Below are 24,103 nucleotides of genomic sequence, written 5' to 3' on the forward strand. Positions count from 1 at the left end.
GCGTCTGCTATTTCTTGAGTAGGGACCGATGGCTCAATCCCCTTTAATACAACCTGGAGCCCTTTTCTGCTTTTTAGTTGGTAGGTATAGAAGTTGATGTTAGCATTACGGAGGTACTTTTCGATGATGCGGAAATTGTCCTCAGTTTGGGTTTGACATTTAATTTCTTTAATGTTACCCCTATTGAGAGGGGTTACAACAAAGTTATTTGCCCCTACTGTTTCTACTAGCTTCGAAATCAGGGCGCTGCAGTTGGCTCCACGGATGTATAAAGGGGGTGGTCTAGCCGATTTAACTTTATCTACAGCGCCGGCTTGATCGTCTTGCTGATCGGCAAGAATTTTAAAACGATTCCCGCTAAGGGGTGCTACTCGTTCATTTGGTTTGGTTATTTTCGGCGTATTGCCACTTTTTTTCTTTTGCGGGCTTAGCTTCCGCTTAGTTATTTTAATATATCTATCCATTCCAGTTTGGACAGAATTCGTGGGGTTTACTATAGGGGCTGACTCTGGGCGACTTGTCGTTGACGGCTTGAGGCAGGTCAATACTTCGGCAGACGTTGCAGTAGTTGCTGTCAACGAGCTGACGGTGCTGGTTGATGTCAACGAGCTGACGGTGCTGGTTGGTGCAATCGGTGACCCAGTTATCGATATTGATGGAGAAGCACACTGCTCTCTCCACGGTAAGTTGCTGTTAATTGCTGAGTGGCTGGCACTTTCGGTGTTATTGCTTACGTTAGCATTCAGTGGGGTCGGCAACACCACCGAAAAGTACGCGTTGTTGCGTTGGACCGAGAGTCGACGCTCACGTTGTTTTTGTACAATTAGTTCTTGTAGCTGTTGCTGGTGGGGATCGAGAGAGCTTGGGCCCGAATTGGTGGACATGGCTTTTGTAAAAATTACGCACTTTGTTGATGCAACTTAGAGCAATCTAAGGGCTTCGCCTTAACCAACTAATCGTCGCGCCCAAATATTTTGTAATAGTATATTGTACTATATGCAAAAAAGAGGGTTTTTTACAGCAAGTGTAAAACGGCGGGCCTTTCGTTTTTGGTATTTGTCTAGATTTCGACCTTATAATTAATAATTCCCAACTAGTTTTAGCGTTGAAGATATGGTATGGCCATTACAATTGTGGATTCTTTAGCGAAGTCTGCTGATGATAGAACTTGGTGGTTCTTGAAATAGCTATACAGACAACCTGCTCACCTTTTGTGCTGCCTATGATTTAAAGTCTTACAAATAAATCAGTAAGATTGACCTGAAGCCCCGCTCAAACAAATTTTTCAAGTGAAAACTTCTTTAGAATCGTTGGGAGTGATTTCAGACTCGATGAAACGAAAAAGCGACACTAAACAGAGACACATATAGATCTTATAGTATTTAGCCTGCGAGAGAATGAGATGCAAATATATAAAAAGCATTATGAATAAAAAGCATTACGAAAAACTTCTACCAAGCTGGGAGTCGAACCCCGGCCGCCCGATCGCCAAGCGAGCACACTAACAACAGAGCCACGTCGACACTTTGTAAATTGTCGTCGAGTTGTGTAGTTAGTGTGCTCGCGTGTCTCTAAAAAGAGACATAACGACAATGCGAAAATGAGATGCGTGCTTAACTACAGAACTCGACGGCAATTTAGAAAGTGTCGACGTGGCTCTGTTATTAGTGTGCTCGCTTGGCGATCGGGCGGCCGGGGTTCGACTCCCAGCTTGGTCGAAGTTTTTTTTATAATGCTTTTTATTCATAATGCTTTTTATATATTTATATATTTTTTTGTGATACATTTTTATTTACTTTTTATTTACTTTTTATACCCTTGCAGAGGGTATTGTAAAATTGGTCAGATGTTCGTAACGCACAGAAGGAGGCGTTTACGACCTGAGAAGCTGAGTTGATATAGCCATGTCCATCTGTCCGTCCGTCTGTGCGTATGCGTTTTACTCAGCCGTCTTAAGAGCTATCGGGATGAAATCTTTTTTTGGGGTTTTTTATTACCCGGGTAAGATAAAGTATGAAAATCTTTAGGATGGGACCACTATATCATATAGGTCTAGAAGAAAACATTTTGCGGACATGGCTATATCAACTCAGCTTCTCATGCTGATCAGGAATTTATATACTTTATGGGGTCGTAAACGCCTCCTTCTGTGCGTTACGAACATCTGACCAATTTTACAATACCCTCTGCAAGGGTATAAAAAGTAAATAAAAAGTAAATAAAAAGTAAATAAAAATGTATCACAAAAAAATATATAAATATATAAAAAGCATTATGAATAAAAAGCATTATAAAAAAAACTTCGACCAAGCTGGGAGTCGAACCCCAGCCGCCCGATCGCCAAGCGAGCACACTAATAACAGAGCCACGTCGACACTTTCTAAATTGCCGTCGAGTTCTGTAGTTAAGAACGCATCTCATATTCGCATTGTCGTTATGTCTCTTTTTAGAGACACTCGAGCACACTAACTACACAACTCGACGACAATTTACAAAGTGTCGACGTGGCTCTGTTGTTAGTGTGTTCGCTTGGCGATCGGGCGGCCGGGGTTCGACTTCCAGCTTGGTCGAAGTTTTTCATAATGCTTTTTATTTATAATGCTTTTTATATATTTGCATCTCATTCTCTCGCAGGCTAAATACTATAAGATCTATATGTGTCTCTGTTTAGTGTCGCTTTTTCGTTTCATCGAGTCTGAAATCACTCCCAACGATTCTAAAGAAGTTTTCACTTCAAAAATTCTTTTATGGATTCGATTGTTACATAATTTTTTTTTGTTTTAATATTATTAGAAATTAGAAACAAGCGCTAAAGCAAATTACAGAAAACTAACGGCACATGTTCTGAGAACATGTTCAAGCTTCTGCTCTCTGACGTGACGGTCGTGTTATTGCATAGCTCCTGAGTTTTTATTAATATTTATTGTTTTCTCTCAGTTTTTAATTGTGCTTAGTTTTTTTACGCTTTCACTGGTGTTGTTCGCTTGACACCCTTGTGTTTTTTTTTTTTTTTTTTTTTTTGATATTAAGTTACTTCTGAACAGAAGATTTCTTTGGCCTCCCTGTGTATAACAGGTTAACGCCACAGCGTATTCGTGATGATGAGTTTCGTATTTTGGTTTTTGTTATAAATAAATTAGCTATTTAATTTAATTTATCTATGTGTGGATTAGATTGTTAGAGTTCTATGTTGGCAGCCTTAGTAAATTGTGTTATCGATTTGTAGTTGGCGGTAGGCTCTTGCGCGAGTAATTGATATATATCGTTATACTTTGTTAGTGTTGGGAAGTTCATTCGGGTGTTTGTGTATTTTGAACAATTTAAAATAATATGTGAGATATCTTCTGTAATGTTACAGGTGTCGCATAAGTTGTTGTCAACGACTTTCATTTTAAATAGAGTGTTTTTGTCAAATGCGTGACCGCTTAGTATTCTGTTTAGTTGTTTTATCTCCAGTCTATGGAATTGGTTTTTTCCCTGGAACCATGGTTGTGATGACACATAAGGATATAGAAGGCAGTATCCTTTGTTTCGATCTATACAAAATTCATTGTACGCTCTTTCCCATTCTAGTTTTATTTTGTTGTATACATGAATGATAGCATCGTTGATTGTCCAGCTTATGTGCGTGAACACTCCATCGTGTCTGGCATTTTTGGCTGCGGTATCAGCTAAATCGTTTTCTTTTATGTTTGAGTGACTAGGTATGTGGTGTAATTCGACTGAGATGATATTATAACTATTTTCTATATTTTTAAGGATTCTTTGAGCAATGCAATTATTGTTCTTTGGGTTTCTAATTGTTTGGATTGCTCCAAGACTGTCTGTTAGGAACGCTACTTTGAAGAGGTGATTCGAATCAGCAAACTCCACTGCTTTTTCCAAAGCTGTGAGTTCCGCAGTCAATGATGACAGTTTTCTATTGCTGTAATAGCTTTTTGTGATGTTGGAGCCCAAGTGAAAAAAAGCACTTCCAGTAAAATCTTCAGAAACTAAACCATCTGTATAAATCAGGTCAAAATTTTTTGAATTTAAGTTCTTAATTTTTTCTTTATACAGGGAGAGTATCATTGTTTCATTTGCATGTCTTATGTTTTTAAAGGCACCTTTGGAAAAATTGGCATCTATGAAGATTTTTCGTGTGCGTATAGGAGTTGGCTCTATGGGTGTAATGTTGTCCAGGACATCTTTAAATTCAGCATACACTTTGGCATAACTTGTTTTATTAGCATGAAAGTCACTGGACAGAAGCGACGCTGCTGGCAGGCCATAAGCGAAGACCCTGATCAGTTCTTTTGCTGTGGTAAATTTAATTCTATACTCTGGTGGAAGTTCGGCCGCTAGGTGGTATATTATATAAGTTGGAGTTGATCTAATAAGCCCCAATGCCTTCCTTAAATGTAAGTTAGCATGAGTATTTATGATGCCCATTACTGTCTTAGTTGTATGTGCAAATGAAGAGCTTGCATATTCATACCTGTTCCTTGTAAAGGCCTTATAGAAAAGAATTGCATTTTTGGGATGGGTGCCAAAACGACAGCCATTAATCATATGAAGAAACATATTTGTTTTGTTTGACTTAGCAATTGTTTCCTTTATGTGTTGGGTCATGGAATTATTGGTGCTAATCAGTCTTCCTAAGTAGTTAATTTTATCTACGTCCCTTATAGCTACGTTATTGCATATTATTTGTAGGGGTTTACGTCTTAAATTAAAATGTAAAGCAGCAGATTTGTTGGGGTTGAATGACAGGTTGATTTTATTACACATTTTACTAAATTCTGTAACTTGTCTTTCTAATATGTTTTTAGCGTCTGAAAAGTTTTTATGGTAACATACCAGGAAAAAGTCATCAGCATATTGAAATATTGGTTGCTTATCTTGTGCAGCTCAGCTGTGTATAAATTGAAAAGTATTGGACTAAGGCAGCTACCCTGACTTACTCCTTTTCTTATTTTTATTTCTGTTCTTCCCATAGTCAAAACTCTTTCTTTAAGGTAGTTGTAAATGAATTGTATGTGTCTGTGATCGAAACCTAAATCTATTAGCTTGTTGCCTAGAATGGGAATATTAACAGAGTCGAAGGCTTTGCTTAGATCTAATACAGATGCACAAACGTGCATGCCCCTAGCTTTCAGATTTGCTATATTGTTTAAAACGTCATTGATGCAGTTCGATGTGGAGTGGTGTTTACGGAAGCCGTAAGATCTCGGGGGCAATATATTGTTGTTGTTTATATGGTTTTCCATCCTTGTTTTTACCAAACCTTCTAAGCATTTGAAAACTACGCTTAGTAGGCAAATAGGTCTATTGTTTGTTATTATAGCTGAGTCTAGATTCTTTTTAGGGACAGGTACTACTTTTATTTTTCTCCAACTAGCTGGTATGTCACCGTTGTCTAGAGTCTCATTTAGCAGGGATACCAAAATTTGAATTTCTGAGGGTGGTAAGGCTAGAAGCATTCTATATGAGATATTGTCTGGACCTTTTGCTGAGTCCGGGTTGGGGGAATTTAAAAGTCAAGTAAATCGTTGTCAGTAAAGTTTGAGTTGCTAGCGGGTAGTAGCCAGGTGTTAGGTGGTTTCATTCTAATGCAGTCTGAAGTGTCAGGTACCGTCGCCATTTGTTTAAGAAATTTTTCATGATCCTCATCAGTTTTTTCGTTTTTTGTCGGTTTAAGTTTTTTATATTGTTTAAGGGCTGTAATTTTTTGCCACATTTCTTTTGCTGAATTAGTTTTTGAAATTTCGTCCATTAGCGTGTCTATATTGTTTTTTCTAACTTTATGTAAGTAGTTGTTCAATGTTCTATTGCTTTTTAAATAAATTAAAGCGTCCGTGTGAAGTTTTGTTTTATAATATTTCTGTCTGCACGCGTTTCTAAGTCTAAAAAGTCTGTCACAATGTTCATCCCAATATTTTTTTGGTTTGTATCTATTTTTTGAGTCTATTGAAATTGTATTCTGTCTAGTTATATTTTGTGAAGTTGATGTCAGGTTGTCCAGTGAAGAAATGTGAATTTTTGAGAAGGCTTGAAGTATTTTCTTGTGATTTATTCTTTTTTGATTCTGTACTTCGTATGTTTCGTCTAGTTCTAGTATAACTGGTAAATGGTTGCTGTTTGATATTTTTGCGTTTGTCACTGTCCACTTTGGGTTGAGGTTGTAGTTGTTAATTAATGTGATGTCTAAGGTAGAAAAGTACGATGCGTTGTGTGAATATGTGGGGTTGCCATTGTTAAGACAATAAAAGTTGTTGTTTATTAGTAATTGTTCTAGGATGTTTCCTCTGTTGTTTTGAATCGTGTTTCCCCATATTTGTGATTTGGCGTTAAGATCTCCTCCTATGATTGTTAAACCATTAGTCTGGTTTGCCCTCGTTAGAATTTCTTTGCATCCTTTCTCAAAAAGATCATCACTTAAACTTTGCGCTGCATAGACGCTAAATAAATTGATGTTATGTTTCAGGTTCATAGTGGACACTGAAATCACTTCTACTTCACTAATGCAATTTAATTGTGTGAATTTTATATATTTTTTTAGGTATATTGTAAAAACTCCTTCGACCGGGTTCCGTTGGGTTGAAAAATAATAATCAGAGACACGTCTGTGTCGGTTGACTGGAGTTTTTGATTGATTTCTTTATTCCAAATTATTCTTTTGCTTAGGCTAATTTTACATATATATTCTTATGCTGCGATTTATGCGACAGCTACAAAAGAGAGGGAGAGTGTCAGTACATACATACATACATACTGTTGGAGCGCATGCATCAAAGTGCTTGGTCAGCGGTCACACGCTGGCCTGGCTCTAGCTCATGTTACGCTTGTGCATACAGTGCTTATGTGAATATATGTATGTGCATATACAAATGTACATACATATATGTTCATGCTTAATTGTATGTTTACTTGAATATGTTTATGTGAATACTTCAATGTATACATATGAACATATTCAAGTGCACAATTATATTTTAATGCGTATATGTTTAATTGTTTATACTTGCAACAAAGTGTTACAAGTTGAGCTCATTGTGTTGAGTTATTAGTTGTATGAACATACTACACCTCCCCTTTTTAGAGAATAACGTAATATTATGTAGTTATTGTAATGATTATTTATATAGAAAGGTAAAATAAAAGGTAAAGTAAAGGTGTATCTTAGGAAAGTTTTTTTTTTTTTGTTTGTGTCTCTTTAGGCAAATTTTCTTTCTCTTGTTTTTCGAAATTGCGTGAATTTGTTTTCAATAATAGATGAATCCATAAAGATTTTTGTTTTTTTTTTTTTTGTAAAAATTACTTAAGTATCATGATAATTATTATTTTTTTTTTTCGGTTGATCATTCCGAAAATGGTTTTAGTCTGTTTTTATGAACCTTTTGGTATTTATTCTTATTATCTGCTATTAATATATTGTCATTTTCTTCTATACTCACTACCTTATAAGGCCCTATATATTTAGCATCTAGTTTATGACCTATTTCTTTTCTTAATAAAACTTTATCTCCTATGTTTAAATTGAAATCGGCAATATGTTTGTCGTAGTATTTTTTATTACTTAACTTATGGTTTTCTAACATTATCCTAGCTCTTTTATATGCTATTTCTATTCTAAACTTTATTTCCTTAGAGTAGTCGTCTAAATTGTATATTGGATCTATTCTATCGATTTTGTTAAAATCTATGAACTGATTTGGTAGTCTTCCAAATACTAGTTCGTATGGACAATATTCATGCACTGCCGAGGGTGTTGTGTTGTAACAATAAGTGAAATATTGTATCCAAGCATCCCAATCGGACTTATCTGCTGATATGTATGAACGAATATATTCATTGAATGTTCTATGACTTCGTTCTATTGTCCCTAAGGTCTGGTGGTGGTATGCTGTAGATGTCAGATTTTTAATCTTCATGTACTTGCATATATCTGTTATAATTTGGTTTTTATACTCAGTTCCCATGTCCGTAATGAGTGTTTTCATTGGACCGTACTGTAGTATACAATTTTCGAATATAGCTTTAGCTACATTACTTGCACTCTTAGATGCAACTGGAATGGCTATTAGGTATTTTGTCAGATCGCATATCAATGTGACAATATACTCATTTTCATTATCTGATTTTGGTAGTGGACCTATTGTGTCCACTATAACCTTATCAAAAGCCTTCGCTGGTGTTTCTGTTATTATCATGGGAGTCTTCGTATGTGTCGTCGTTTTTGACACCTGGCATTTATGACATCTCCTTATGTACTCTTTGATATGGCGTCCCATATTTTTCCAATAGTAGTGTCTTTTGATTTTTGCCAGCGTTCTGGTAATGCCAGTATGACCTCCTTGAATTGGATCATCATGATATGTAGACAGTATTGCTTCTTTTTCTTTTTCATTTTCTATTAGGGTCACCGGCTGGAGTAGCGCTACTCTTAATGTTTTCAATATAGTATTGCCCATATTTTTAAAAGAATCTATTGAAATAATTTCAAAGATCTTTTCGCTCGGTGCCAGTTTTAGTTGGCTGATTTCAAGTATACCGGCTTGCATTTCAAGCCTTTGGAAGAACTGACCTAAGTCGAGAATTCCATTGGTATACAAATCGCTAACTTCAATTCTTGCCATAACTTTCTTTCCATGTTTCAGTGAACATTTAGATTCTGTTATTCGCAAGGTCACTACTTTTCGTACCTCGTCATTATTGATGACTTCGTATACGTTGGGCCTAGAAGCATTTTGAAGTTTTTGCCTTGGCAAAAGGTCTTCTTTATTAACTGCGCAGTTTTTCTGTCTACTTTGTTGCCTGGTAGTGACTTTCAGGACTTTTATACTCATATCTTTTAATTCGGATATAGTTATCCGCGATAAGGCGTCTGCCACAAAATTGTCTTTACCTCGCAAATACTCTACTGTAAAGTCGTACTCTTCCAATTCTAGCCGCATGCGTGTTAGTTTTGAACTCGGGTTGACCATGGAGAATAAATATGTTAATGGTCTATGGTCTGTTCGCACTGTGAAGTGTTTTCCATATATATATGGTCGAAAATGTGTTATTGCCCAATGTATTGCTGCTAGCTCTTGTTCTGTAGTACTCTTGTTGCTTTCACCTTTAGTGAACGCTCTTGATGCATATGAAACTGGAAGCTGGAGTCCATTATAGTTTTGTGTTAAAACTGCTCCACATGCTTGTTTGCTTGCATCCGTGATTATGCAAAATTCTTTGCTGAAATCTGGGTACTGCAATAGATTAGGTTGAACGAGCTTTTCTTTTAAGTATTGGAATGCATTTTCGCATTCTGCTGTCCATTCGAAGGGAACATTCTTTTTACATAATCTTGTTATGTGCCGGGAGTATTCGGCGAAATTTTTTATGAAACGTCTATAATAATTGCAAAATGCAACGAAACGTCTAGCACTATCTGCATCATGTGGGACTGGATAATTCTTGATGACGTCAAATTTTGTGTCGTCTGGCAAGATTCCTTTGTCTGTGCATTTGTGACCTAGGAATGTCACCTCATGCATAAAAAATGAGCATTTTTCTGGATGCAGTTTTAGATTGTTTTTTCTGCAAAGTTTAAAAACATCTACTAAATTTTTAATCATATGTTGTTCAGAACAACCAATAACGATTAAATCATCCATATAGAGAAAAGCTTGGCTGGGCTCAAGCCCTGAGAATGCTATTGTCATCATTCTTTGAAATGAATTAGGTGCTATTTTTAGACCGAAAGGTAATCGCGTGAAGCGATATGAGCCATTGCTCGTTGAAAAAAGACGTTATATCTCTTGATTTTTCTTCTAGTTCTATTTGATGAAAACCTGACATTAAATCAAGGCAAGAAAAATATTTTGCTCTTCCCAATTGATCAAGAATATCATCAATTCTGGGGAGCGGAAACTTGTCTGACAGCAATTTTTTGTTTATTTGACGATAGTCAATTACTAATCGCCAGTTTTTTTCTTTAGATCCCGAAAGTGTTTTCTTTGGGACTAGTAAGAGTGGGCTATTATAAGGCGAAACAGACGGTTCAACAATACCCTGTTCAATTAACTTTCCAACTTGTCGCTGGATCTCGTCTATTTGGCTATGCGGGCTCCGGTAATTTTTCACATATACCGGTTCATCATCCTTAAGTCTTAATTTTTGTTTATAAAAATTATTTGTTGTGATCGGTTCGGTGTCAAGTCCGAACACATCACTATACTCAGTGCATAATTTTTCGAGTTTGTCTTTGAATAGTGTTGGGAAATTTTTCTTCAATTTATGAATTACAGATTCTTTTCTTAAATCTTTGGTATTTTGAACTATATCGTAGTTCGAAAGTGATTCAAATTTTAAATTGTTAAAGCCTACTAGTTGGGAGTTATCTGTGGTATTTAAGAATCGGACATAAGTACTTTGGGCTGTTGCAATAGTGTTTGCAACATAAACGCCCGGTTTAATTTCCTGATTCGGAATTAAAATGTTACCTTCTGCTGAAGATAGTTCTATTTTGCGTACCACTTGGGATCTTGCTGGTAGAAGTGTTGAGTTATTACCAGAATTGAATGTTATTGGAACGTAAATTGGGTACTTTAATGTTTGTGGTCTAAGTATAAACCAATCTTCTGAATTGCTGTAATCTATTTTGCAATTAAAAGTTTTTATGAAATCTAATCCTATTATTCCGTCGCATGGGATTGCGAAATCTGCATGAAGCAGATGAAATTCGTATGGAATAATATATTTACTTGTCTGCAATTCTATTGAGACTAGGCCTTTGGAATTTATTACTCCTTCTCCTATGCCTCGAATGTCTACAGTTTTGTTTACTTTGATGTCATGAAATACATCAGAATTTTCCTTTATTATTGAAATATCTGCACCGGTGTCAATTAAGAATGTTATTTTCTTATTGGTTTCAACATTCTTAAATGATACGAAATTATTAAGACTTAGGTTGATAGAGTATACTTTATTTTTTAACTCTGAGCATTTGGAGGAGCTTGTCCGTTTCCCTGGTCGCTTTGGGTAATTCGGACATTTGTATTGTTATAACCATTTTGTTGGTTATTTGTGTTTTGTCTATTATTATTTTGTTGTCCACCTCCACGGCCGCCTCTTCGGTAGCGTGAATTATTTCGGCCTCGTTGGGCTCTGTGGGCATCGTTATTGCTCCAGCTCGAATTGTTGTTGTTCCAATTCGAGTTGTTTCTCCAGTTACCATTATTATTGTAGCGGCGTCTACCGCGGTCATTATGCTGGGCATAAAAAATGGTATTATTTTGGGAACTTCCCGTGGAGCCCGACTCTACTGAAAGAGTGGTAAATCTAGTGATGGCTTCTTTGGCTGAATCAAAGTTTCCCGATTCCATTAGTAGCTGGACTCTTTGACTTTTGGTATGACTTACCATAGCATTTACTGCCACTTTGGTAGTGTATTTTATAGCCTGTTCATTTGGAAGACCATCCGAAATATACGCGCCTTTTAGGGCGTCGGTCAACTCAGTAATCTCTTTTGTGTATGAAACACAGTTATTAGGGTTTCTCTGCAGATTTTTAATCTTTGCTGTTAAAAGATCCACTGATTCACCCTTAAAGATTGTTGACAGTTTTTGTATAACTTCGTCAATCGTTGTTTCCGAGCTTAGCGTATTACCCGCTTGACCTTTCAATTTTGATTTTATTATTTCGATGGCTACTGCTTCATGCGTTTCTTTTATGGTATCAAGTACGCGAAGTGCCCCAATGAAACCTTGTAGGTTTTTAATGTCACCATCGAAGAATGGTAGCAGCCTTGTGGCTGTGTTTATGAATTCTACCACTGTTTGAGTCATTTTGTTGCTTCCTTTTGGAATTGCTGGTTTATTATGACTTATAATTGACTGATCAGAGCTCACTGGTGGTTTTTCTTGACCTCTTTCATCATCGGCCATTAGTTGCGTTTCTTCTTCCAGCACTATTGAAGTTTCCAAATCAGTTGTTTGTTTAAATTCAATATTGTGTCTGTTTAGCACAGCTATTGCTTTTTGTTTGCAATCACTGTAGAACGCATTTGCGGCTGTTTTTTGCCCTTCCTTTAGTTTGCTATAGTGCTCAGTTAATACTGCCCTAATAGCTTGGAGCTTCTCGGTTATTATTTTCGTGTGTTTGGTTACTGTGTCTTGGGATGTTTCTCTGTTTTGCGAGAGGCACTTACAAGATTTAGTTAATTCTTGTGCGTGTATTCTAGCTTTTCCAATTATATCATCCCAAGTAACCACAGTTTGTTAAAAATAACAAAATTTTCGAAAATGTTTATGTTTATTTATTTTTTTTTTTTTATTATTCTGTATCTATTATTTCTACATCTGAGTCTGTACTCGATTCTGATATGTCTATCAGCGCGATCGAGTCCTTAAAAAGTTCGTGGACCCATCCGGGCACGTCTTTATGTAAAGGAGTCTTAGCTAACAATCTACTATAAGCTACTTTTATGGATTTTTCCATAAGATCTACAATTTTTTTTGTAAATTTGTAGTTGTGGGCTATCCAATACCTTATTTCCTTGTATTTGTGATTTGTTTCGCCTGATTGTATCAGGAAATCGAGGAAAGGTAAGTATTTTTGTAGCCTTTTTGTTTCTATCTTATCCATATTCTACACTAACTTGTTAGGCCTATTAATATGGATGTACGTATATAAAAAAATCATGGAGGCTTACTGCCTCGGTTCCTCCATTCGGTAGAAACGATATGTGCCTGCTGCGTTGGAAAAGCAACATACATATGGTACTGTGAGGATGAAACTCATCTGTACCCTAGTGCTTCCTTGAACTGGGAATTCTTCTCCCGTTATATTTAGGTAAGCTGACTTAATTTGTACCAAGTTTATTGAGTTCTGTGGTGAATTGATATGCTCATTTCTAAAAACCTCAATTAAATCTTGGACAATACTGGGATGCCTAGCGTTTATTTTTCCAAAATAATTATCAAGAGTGGCCATTGTTTTCCAGAATTATTATTATTTTTTTTTTTATTGTTATTCGCGTGTGTGCATATGTATTCTTAGACCTTATCTAGGTCATTAGCTTGGCTTATGGCTCTTTTGGTTACACATTTATTGTGTAATAGATAAGCTTTATATAAAATATATGCGCACATTATTACGACGATTATTAATAACAATATGTTCGTTAATCTCAAGTCAGTATTTGATGATTCGATTTTATTTATTACATTAGCAGTGGAGTCCACTGATTTTGTTTCTATTAACCCCATTGTGGGTATAAGAGATATATCATCAAATTTACTTATGGAATTATCGAACATATGGAGTTTATATAAAAAAATTTTTTTTTTTGTGTATAATTCTAATAATAATCTCACTGACTAACGATCCTATATGAGACTATTTTAATTTAGCAGGATGAAAATGAATATGACAAATACGGGAAAAAAATAGGGAACAAAAGCCCATAAAAACATCTCAAAACCTTTTGTTTAAAAGTTACTAAAAAAAATTTTTTTTTTTAAGTATTTCAAGCTTCGTTCTTATTTGCTTGAATACGAATTATAATTATAAAAATTTATATTTGAATTATTTGAAAAATTGTTATGGATTCATGAATTTTTATGAAATTTTATTTAAAAAAAAAAAATTATTAAAATTTTTTTTTTTTTATACGACAAAAGAGAAAAAAAAAAATTTTATCTCAACTGTGTCTTGCACAGCGAGCCAGAGACGTGGAAAAAATTATAGAGCATGTGGTTGGCTCACAATTCAGATTTACATTTCATTCGTTATTGTTATTTAGAAATAAAAAAAAATTTATATGAAAAAAAAAATTCTCCAACCACATTGTTAGTAATAGCCTACAGAAAGTTAGTAAGTTCGCAAGTTGCACTTTCGTGCTTCAACTTGCTATTAGGCTTATAATTATTATTATTAAATTAAAGGCAAGTTAAGGCTTGCGCATTTCTGCGGCCCCCTTGCGTTTCTTCGCTCTTTGGCGAAGTTCAGTTTTTAGGTTCTCGATACGCTCTATGCAGCGTTGTCGGTCTTCTTCGTTGGTGCTGGCCTTTAGTAAATCCTGCTGCAGTCTTTTCTGGGTGAGCAGGCGTCTCACCTCACCGCCCCGTTTCGTCTTTTTGGGGATTCTCGTCTGCTGCCGGGCTCTGTACTCCTCTATTGTTAGTGGCCGCGGTCCATCGTTGGGATACAGCTCTAGCGCTTCTTTTAGCGTCAGTGCATCCCTTTGCTCGACAGGAGCAGATTCCGCAAAGGGAATATCTTCACTGTTGTTCATGTATTTTTTTTTTTTTTTTTTTTAGTCAAACTTATGTGTTGATGCTGATGTTCATCGTTGGGATAACGAACGAGACTCAAATATATTCATCTCTGTTGTTTATGCTGTTGTTGTTGCTACAATCTCTGTCAGTTGTTTCTTTTCTTGCCAATAAGTTGCAGCATCATTTAGTTGTTGTCGCTTTTCCATATATTAGTTGTCGCAGCATCATTTAGATGTCATCGCTTTTCAATATAAAATTATGTTATTATAATTTATATATATGTTGTGTGCAGCTCAGGTCCTGTCACGGTCGCCATGTAAAAACTCCTTCGACCGGGTTCCGTTGGGTTGAAAAATAATAATCAGAGACACGTCTGTGTCGGTTGACTGGAGTTTTTGATTGATTTCTTTATTCCAAATTATTCTTTTGCTTAGGCTAATTTTACATATATATTCTTATGCTGCGATTTATGCGACAGCTACAAAAGAGAGGGAGAGTGTCAGTACATACATACATACATACTGTTGGAGCGCATGCATCAAAGTGCTTGGTCAGCGGTCACACGCTGGCCTGGCTCTAGCTCATGTTACGCTTGTGCATACAGTGCTTATGTGAATATATGTATGTGCATATACAAATGTACATACATATATGTTCATGCTTAATTGTATGTTTACTTGAATATGTTTATGTGAATACTTCAATGTATACATATGAACATATTCAAGTGCACAATTATATTTTAATGCGTATATGTTTAATTGTTTATACTTGCAACAAAGTGTTACAAGTTGAGCTCATTGTGTTGAGTTATTAGTTGTATGAACATACTACAATATGCCTACTCCGCCATATCCATCTGCTCTGGGGTGGCAAATAAAGTTGTAATTCGCTAAACTACAATTAGCATTATTTGTGACCCAGATTTCAGATATAATTGCTATATCAATGTCGTTGTTTATTAAAAATATTTCTAATAGATGTTTATTATTGTTATGCGTTAGGCTCTGTATATTGTACTGTAGAATCTTCATATGTCTATTATAATAAGATGTTGAGTGTAAGGTACTAAGTAAGGATTAAGATTTGAATTTAATTAAGTTGGTTTATTTTTATAATATCTATTTTTGTGTTAGTTTGTGCGATTCTATCTCTTAGTGTCTCTAAAAATTTATAGTGGACTGAATTTAGTTGAATGTTTGGATTAGTTATAAATGAGGATATGTCTATAGCCAGCTGTGATAAGCCTTCTTTTGCCATTTCAAGAGCAGAGGGGCTGTCAGTAGACTGATTAGATTGGGATGTAATGGTTGGGGGTGTTGGTTTAAATGTGTTGTTTGTATGTGTGTTAACGTATTTCTCATTTAAAGTAATTTTGTGTTCATTTAGAGTCGCTTTCCAGGTACTCATTGTTTCAGAAGAGTTTCTCTCTTCATTTCGTCTGTTTTGCATGTTTCTTAATGTTTTATTATATGGGATGTGAGCGTGTAGTTGTTCTGTTGATAATTTTGTGTTGTTCTGCAGAGTTGGGGTTGTAGATGTCTTTTGCCATGTTGGAATGGGAAATTGTGTTGTATCATTAGTGTCTATCGTATTTTGTCTTTGGAAAAGAGCTGGATATCTAATTTTTACCTCATTTCTGGATAGATTCTCCATTGTCATACATTTCTGTATGGCAAAGGCTCTCTTGCGAGCGGGGCAGTCGATTGAGGTAGCTGGGTGATTTTCTTTGCAATTGATACAAATAGTTTGTGTGCAGGTTTTTTCTTTATCATGTGACAGGGAGCATTTGTTGCACTTTTGGTTTAACTGTTTGCAGTGTTGCGCAAAGTGATTAAATCTGAAGCATCTGTAGCATTGATTAAAAGGTACAAAAGGACTTACTGGAACTTTTGAGTATAGAAAAGTTATTTCTGTTGGTATTTGAGATCCTTTGAAAACTATTTTAACTCTAGATGTTGCAATTAGATTGTCCTTCTCCTTTCTACGCACACGAATAATCTCGTGTATGTCCATTGGTGTTGAGATATACTCCTTAAGTTCTTCATCTGAGAATCTTGTGGGGATCTGGAATATGATTCCAGTTTTGTATAGGAAATGCTTTAGTAACTTGGGTTCATAGTCATATTTTTTAAGGTCCGATGCGATAAATATGTTGGCTGCAGCTGCCGATTTAAATTCTACCTTGCAACGTCCATATCCTATTTTGTTGACAGTTATTATGTCTTTGACTTTTAGTTTAAACAAAACTGCATTTAGCTCTAATGGATTAATTGGTAATCTGCTTTTATTGCTCTCTTTGTTATTTCCATCTACTCTGTCTACATACACCACAAATGGTCCCTTGTGTGTATTGTTATAATATAGAACGTTATTTTGCGATTTGCCATTTGACATTTCTGTTGGATCTTTATTCTCCTTTGGTGCCGAGTCATTGGATTTTGGCATTTCTGTCATTTCTACTTCGTTATATTCAGATTCTGATTGGCTTTCATTAGTGGTAATTTTTCTTTCCTTTGATGTCCGCGATATTCTTGGCTTTTTGGATCCGTTTAGCTCTGAGAAGGGGCTACCACCCCTGGCCTTAGAGCCAGTGATTTTACGGGTAATTTTACCCATTTTTTTTTTTTTAATTTTCCACAAAATTAAATTTTATTATATTTTTTTTTTTAATTGACTTATTTCACTTTGACTTGTTTTGCAATGGCGAATTTATTTCCATAATTCGCCAAATTAAATAGTTTAAACAGTTTTTCTGTTTCGTGATTAGTGTTTGGTGCATTGAATTTTTTTCCGTTTATTTTTTTCTCTATCGTCATTGCTTCTGCAGTTGCTCCACTCATCGCCCCCATCATACCATCAGTGCTAGTGGCTTTGTTGTTCTCTCTGCTTTGTGCTTGTGCTCAGCTTCTCTCCGCGTAATCACTTTTGTAAGGCCGCCTCTCAAAGGTCGGCTTATAACTGTTCTTGCACTCTCTCTTGTGCTGTGCACTCTAGCTGTCTCTTTGTTTTATTTGTAATTATTGATTTTTTATCGATAATTATCTTTGTGCTGTGTATTTAAATTTTTATATATATTCTTATATATATAAATTTATTTTTTTTTTTTTTTGCCTTGTGTTTCTTTTGGCTTTTCAATCGCTTGTTATCTACCTACTTGCAAGCATTCTGATCGTTTTGATGATCAGTATAGATCAATATCTTGTTGGCTTTGCGATAATCTATTCACTTAAAATGTGCTGGCCTCAATGGCCGCGACTACGACAAATTTTCTGGTTTGTCTGTGACTAAGCCCGAGCTTGGCTTAATGCGCTGGACTTGCCCATCTTGTGCCAGCCAGCAGATTTATTTTAGCCGTATGTATAGGGATCTTCGTTTAAAGTTTCTTTCATTAAACAAACTGGCCAAACGGCTGTCTAATGAGTGTGACTCTAGCGTACATTTATTGTCGAATTCAAGTTTGTTCCATCTTCTGCGAAGTTGCCCAAGAAATGTACCCTTGAGTTGCCTCGCAAGCAGTCGCCAGCACTATTTATTACATCGTCTCCCATTCACAACATTCACAGCCGCATCACGAAGGAGCCATTGCCAATGTTTTTCATAGACCTAGAGCCAAACAAGAACAACGCTGAAATCTACAATATTAAACATATTAACAACGCCATAGTTACAATAGAATCACCAAAGAAAATTAGCGACATGGCTCAATGCCACCGATGCCAAGAATTCGGGCACACAAAAACTTATTGCAATAAAAGATTTAGGTGCGTTAAATGTGCTGAGAATCATCCAAGCATCAACTGTCCCAAAGAAAGAAATCAACCAGCTACTTGTGCAAATTGTAATAAGAACCACGCTGCTATCTATTAAGGCTGCAGAGTCTACCAAGCAATTACAAAAAACAAGTCCATCGTACCCAAAAGTAGACCAGAAACATATGTTACTCCAGATCGACCGAGAACAAAATCATTCTCCTACGATATACCAACAAACCGCGAAAATATACACTCGACTCATCCAACTTATGCGCAAGCGCTAAGAGGTGATACTGCAGTACAAGAAAAGTCAGCATTAGACAGGATTCAACAACTATTAGTGAAACAGTCGGAACTAACCACCAATCTACTAAACATGATAATGCTGCTTGTAAACAAATTTTGCAAATAGACCTGCGAATAGCAATATGGAATGCCAATGGGCTCTCCAACCACCGCAATGAAATAACTTTATTTATTAAAACCAACAACATTGACATATTAGTGATTTCTGAAACGCATTTTACCAAAAAAAACCATATAACCATTAATGGGTATGACATTATCCAAGCTAATCACCCATCTGGAAGAGCACACGGTGGAAGTGCAGTTATTGTAAAAAACACATTTAAATACCAACCACTAGATAATATCAACACAAATAACATGCAAGTTGCAGCGATTCAAATACAATGCCTTCATGCAACAATCTCCATAGCTGCAGTGTACCTACCACTAAGATATTCCTGCAAGCTTGATGACTTTAACACTCTATTTCAAGGACTTGGTAGACAATTTATTGCGGGAGGTGACTATAATGCCAAGCATCCATGGTGGGGGTCTAGGCTTGTTGGTGCTGATCTGTACAAATGCATAACCACCAACAATTACACAACCTTGTCTACCGGAAAGCCTACGTACTGGCCAACTGATACTAGAAAAATTCCAGATCTACTAGATTTCATTGTTTACTCTGGACTACAACAAAATCACTTTCAAATAGAGAAGAATTTCGATCTTAGTTCCGATCACTCACCAATTATTGTTACATATGGTTCTACAGTTTGTTTTAAGGAAAAGCCCTACAAAATCATTAACTCAAAAACAAACATAAGTGCATTTAAAAAATTGCTTGAAGACAGAACAATTCTAGACATTTCGCTGAAGACTGGGAACGAAGTAGATTTAGCTATTGAGACACTTACTAACTCAATTCATGCTGCTGGTTACATGTTCACAACATCACCTAACGAAAACCAAAGAAGAAAAACATTTATACCACTAGAACTGAGATCTCAAATAGCTGAAAAAAGAAAACTTCGGAAAATATGGCAAACAACAAGAAGCCCAGTAGACAAGAGAAAATTCAACAAAGCTGCTAAGGATTTAAACAACAAAATATGGGAAATTAAAAACGACTCGACAGCAGACTTTCTAAGAAGTCTCGACACACATACAATTGACCTACAATATAGTCTCTGGAAAGCAAGTAGATATTTTAAAGGCCCACCAGAAGAGCTACCACAATTGTCGACAACACCGGACAACGCTGCAGAGGAAATGTAGAGAAAGCTGAGGCCTTTGCTAACCACCTAAGTTCAGTTTTTAAGCCAAATCCAGAAAATGATCCTGAAACAGTAAATGAGGTACACTGATTTCTAGATTCTCCATGTCAGATGAGCCTGCCGATAAGGCAAACGACATTTACAGAAGTCGTAGAGGAAATAAAAAGGACAAGTAAGAAAAAATCCCCCGGATATGACAAAATATGTGGAGGTACAATAAAAAATCTTCCGCCGAAATGCATCCGATTGCTGACGTACATTTATAATGCTATGCTTATACTAGAATACTTTCCAACTCAGTGGAAATGTGCTGAAGTCATTATGATCCCTAAGCCCAATAAGCCGGCAGAATGCACATCGTCATACCGTCCCATAAGCTTGCTGGTGACATTCTCTAAAGTATTTGAACGTATACTTTTAGGAAGAATGTTACCTGTACTGGACGAACTAAACATCATACCAGAACATCAGTTCGGGTTTAGAAGGGGGCACGGAACCGCATTACGAACGCAATTACAAACGCACAAGAATGCAAAATGTACTGCACAGGAGTATTCTTAGATATTAAGCAAGCATTTGACAAAGTCTGGCATAAATGTCTACTCTACAAAATTAAAAAGTGGCTACCTGCACCATACTTTCTAGTTCTTAAATCATATTTGAAAAACAGAGCATTTTATATCCATGAACGTGGGGAGTCGTCTAGCATAAAATCTCATACAAGTATCAATAGGCTACATGACCATGAAAACGCTTTAGCATTAAGTCTATTAGATAACTCTGTCACCACAAGACGTCTAAAAAGAACCCATGTCTTGGACCTGCCATTTAGAGAAACAAATACAGAGGTAGTAGTTAGTGTGCACTTGCTTTTTTTTTCAATTGTTAATTTATATTTTTGTGTGTATGTGTGTGTGTGATCTTGATTATTTTGTATTTATTTGATTTTTTTTTATTCCATCAAGTAGAAATGGAAAGTACCTGCTGCATTTGTGTAGCAGCATATAATTGGTGCACTCAACAAGAAGCACATTTGCATTCTTGTATCCCCTTTTACTGGGAATTTATCTTCGGTTTGTTCCGAGTATATGGTTCTTATTTGCACTACAGTTAAACGAGCTTTGAGGAGAGTGGCTGTATTGGCTCCTAAATACCTCAATTATATTTTCTCTTAAGCCCGGGTTTCGTCTGGTAACTCTTTGAAAGTGGTTATCCATCGTTACCGTTTCTCATTTTCGTGCTTTAAATTTTTTTTTTTTTTTTTTTTTTAACACACACATATACATACACCAAATTTTGTTGGTATTCGATGTCCTGGGTCCCTCGATGTCCTTAGGCCTTGTCTTGGCCTATTGTCACGGTCGCCATGTAATGACCGGGTTCCACTGTTATTATTATTCAATAAGTGAACACGTCAGTTCTCTTTCTTGGTCTTATTCAGATTGATTTTTATTTTTTTATTTTATTCCAATAATATTCTTTTGCTTAACCTATTGTTACATATATATTCTTATGCTGCGACTTATGCGACAGCTACAAAAGAGAGGGAAAGTGTCAGTACATACATACATATTAATTGGGGCACTTGCATCAAAGTGCATGGTCAGCGTTCACACGCTGGCTTGGCCCTAGCTCATGTTACGCCTGTGCATTTATGCTCATTAGAATATATGTAAGTGCATATATAAATGTACATAAACATATTGAAGTGCACACTTATGTTTTATTGCGTACATATTTGATTGCTTATACTTGCAACAAAGTGTTGCAACTTTGTGTTGAATGATTTTTGGTATGGATATACTACAATATTTCTTATTCTTCAACTTATGGTTTTCTAACATTACCCTAGCTCTTTTGTATGCTATTTCTATTCTAAATTTTATTTCCTTAGAGTAGTCGTCTAAATTTTATATTGGATCTATTCTATCTATTTTGTTAAAATCTATGAACTGATTTGGTAGTCTTCCAAATACTAGTTTGTATGGACAATATTCATGCACTGTCGAGGGTGTTGTGTTGTAACAATAAGTAAAATATTGTATCCAAACATCCCAATCGGACTTATTTGCTAATATGTATGAACGAATATATTTATTGAATGTTCTATGACTTTGTTCTATTGTCCCTAAAGTCTGGTGGTGGTATGCTGTAGATAGAAGATTTTTAATCTTCTTGTACTTGCATATATCTATACTGTAGTATAAAATTTTGAATATAGCTTTAACTGCATCACTTGCACTCTTGGATGCAACTGGAAGGGCTACTAAGTATTTCATCAGATTGCATATCAATGTGACAATATACTCATTTTCATTATCTGATTTTGTTAGCGGACCTATTGTGTCCACTATCACTCTATTAAAAGCCTTCGCTGGTGTTTCTGTTATTATCATGGGGGTTTTCGTATGTGTCGTGGTTTTTTACACCTGGCATCTATGACATCTTTTTTCCAATAGTGTCTTTTGATTTTTGCCAGCGTTCTGGTAATGCCAGTATGACCTCCTTGAATTGGACAATCATGGTATGTAGACAGTATTGCTTCTTTTTCTTTTTCATTTTCTATTAGGGTCACCGGCTGGAGTAGCGCTACTCTTAATATTTTCAATATAATGTTGCCCATATTGTTAAAAGAATCTATTTAAATAATTTCAAAAATCATTTCGCTCGGTGCTGAGTTCAAGTATACCGGCTTGCATTTCAAGCCTTTGGAAGAACTGACCTAAGTCGAGAATTCCATTGGTGTACAAATCGCTAACATCAATTCTTGCTATAACTTTCATTCCATGCTTCAATGAACATTTAGATTCTGTTATTCGCAAGGTCACTACTTTCCGTACCTCGTCATTATTGATGACTTCGTATACGTTGGGCCTAGAACCATTTTGAAGTTTTTGCCTTGGCAAAAGTTCTTCTTTATTAACTGCGCAGTTTTTCTGTCTACCTTGTTGCCTGGTAGTGACTTTCAGGACTTTTGTATTCATATCTTTTAATTCGGATATAGTTATCCGCGATAGGGCTTCTGCCACAAAATTATCTTTTCCTCTCAAATACTCTACTGTAAAGTCGTACTCTTCTAATTCTAGCCGCATGCGTGTTAATTTTGAACTTGGTTTGACCATGGAGATTAAATATGTTAATGGTCTATGGTCTGTTCGCACTGTAAAATGTTTGCCATATATATATGGTCGAAAATATGTTATTGCCCAATGTATTGCTGCTAGCTCTGGTTCTACAGTACTCTTATTGCTTTCACCTTTAGTGAATGCTCTTGATGTGAATGATGAAACTGGAAGTTGGAGTCCATTATAGTTTTGAGTTAAACTGCTCCACATGCTTGTTTGCTTGCATCTGTGATTATGCAAAATTCTTTGCTAAAATCTGGGTACTGCAATAGATTGGGTTGAACGAGCTTGTCTTTTAAGTATTGGAATGCATTTTCGCATTCTGCTGTCCATTCGAATGGAACATTCTTTTTACATAATCTTGATATGTGCCGGGAATATTCGGCGAAATTTTGTATGAAATATAGTAATTGCAAAATGCAACGAAACGTCTAGCACTATCTGCATCATGTGGGACTGGATAATTCTTGATGACGTCAAATTTTTTGTCATCTGGCAAGATTCCTTTGTCTGTGCATTTGTGACCTATGAATGTCACCTCATGCATAAAAAATGAGCATTTTTCAGGATGCAGTTTTAAATTGTTTTTTCTGCAAAGTTCAAAAACATCAATTAAATTTTTAATCATATGTTGTTCAGAACAACCAATAACGATTAAATCATCCATATAGAGGAAAGCTTGGCTGGGCTCAAGCCCCGAGAATGCTATTGTCATCATTCTCTGAAATGAATTAGGTGCTATTTTTAGACCGAAAGGTAATCGCGTGAAACGATATCAGCCATTGCTCGTTGAAAAAGACGTTATATCTCTTGATTTTTCTTCTAGTTCAATTTGATGAAAACCTGATACTAAGTCAAGGCAAGAAAAATATTTACATCTTCTCAATTGATCAAGAATATCATCAATTCTGGGGAGCGGAAACTTATCTGACAGCAATTTTTTGTTTATTTGACGATAGTCAATTACTAATCGCCAGTTTTTTTCTTTAGATCCCGAAATTGTTTTCTTTGGGACTAGTAAGAGTGGGCTATTATAAGGCGAAACAGACGGGCAACAATATCCTGTTCATTTATCTTTTCAACTTGTCGCTCGATTTCTTCTATTTGGCTATGCGGATTCCGGTAATTTTTCACATATACCGGTTCATCATTCTTAAGTCTTAATTTTTGTTTATAAAAATTATTTGTTGTGATCGGTTCGGTGTCAAGTCCGAACACATCACTATACTCAGTGCATAACTTTTCGAGTTTGTCTTTGAATAGTTTTCTTCAATTTATGAATTACAGATTCTTTTCTTATATATTTGGTATTGGTATAGTTCAATATCGTAGTTCGAAAGTGATTTAAATTTTATATTGTTAAAGCCAACTATTTGGCATTCATTTGTGGTATTTAAGAATCGGACAAAAGT

At 35.9% G+C, this 24,103-nt stretch overlaps 1 protein-coding gene and 1 long non-coding RNA gene across 3 annotated transcripts in view; both read left to right on the forward strand.

The window, feature by feature from the left end:
• Positions 1-24,103, forward strand: part of LOC26530201 (transcriptional regulator ATRX-like) — a 518,978-nt gene that overhangs the window by 388,660 nt on the left and 106,215 nt on the right. The gene's annotated exons all lie outside the window — the stretch shown is intronic.
• On the forward strand, positions 12,484-12,990 carry LOC124461552. Its single transcript, XR_006955138.1, has 3 exons — positions 12,484-12,572; positions 12,633-12,819; positions 12,924-12,990. It is a non-coding gene; the product is annotated as an uncharacterized LOC124461552 (long non-coding RNA).

Source organism: Drosophila willistoni, unplaced genomic scaffold, assembly GCF_018902025.1.
Source record: "Drosophila willistoni isolate 14030-0811.24 unplaced genomic scaffold, UCI_dwil_1.1 Seg531, whole genome shotgun sequence".
Taxonomy (NCBI): domain Eukaryota; kingdom Metazoa; phylum Arthropoda; class Insecta; order Diptera; family Drosophilidae; genus Drosophila; species Drosophila willistoni.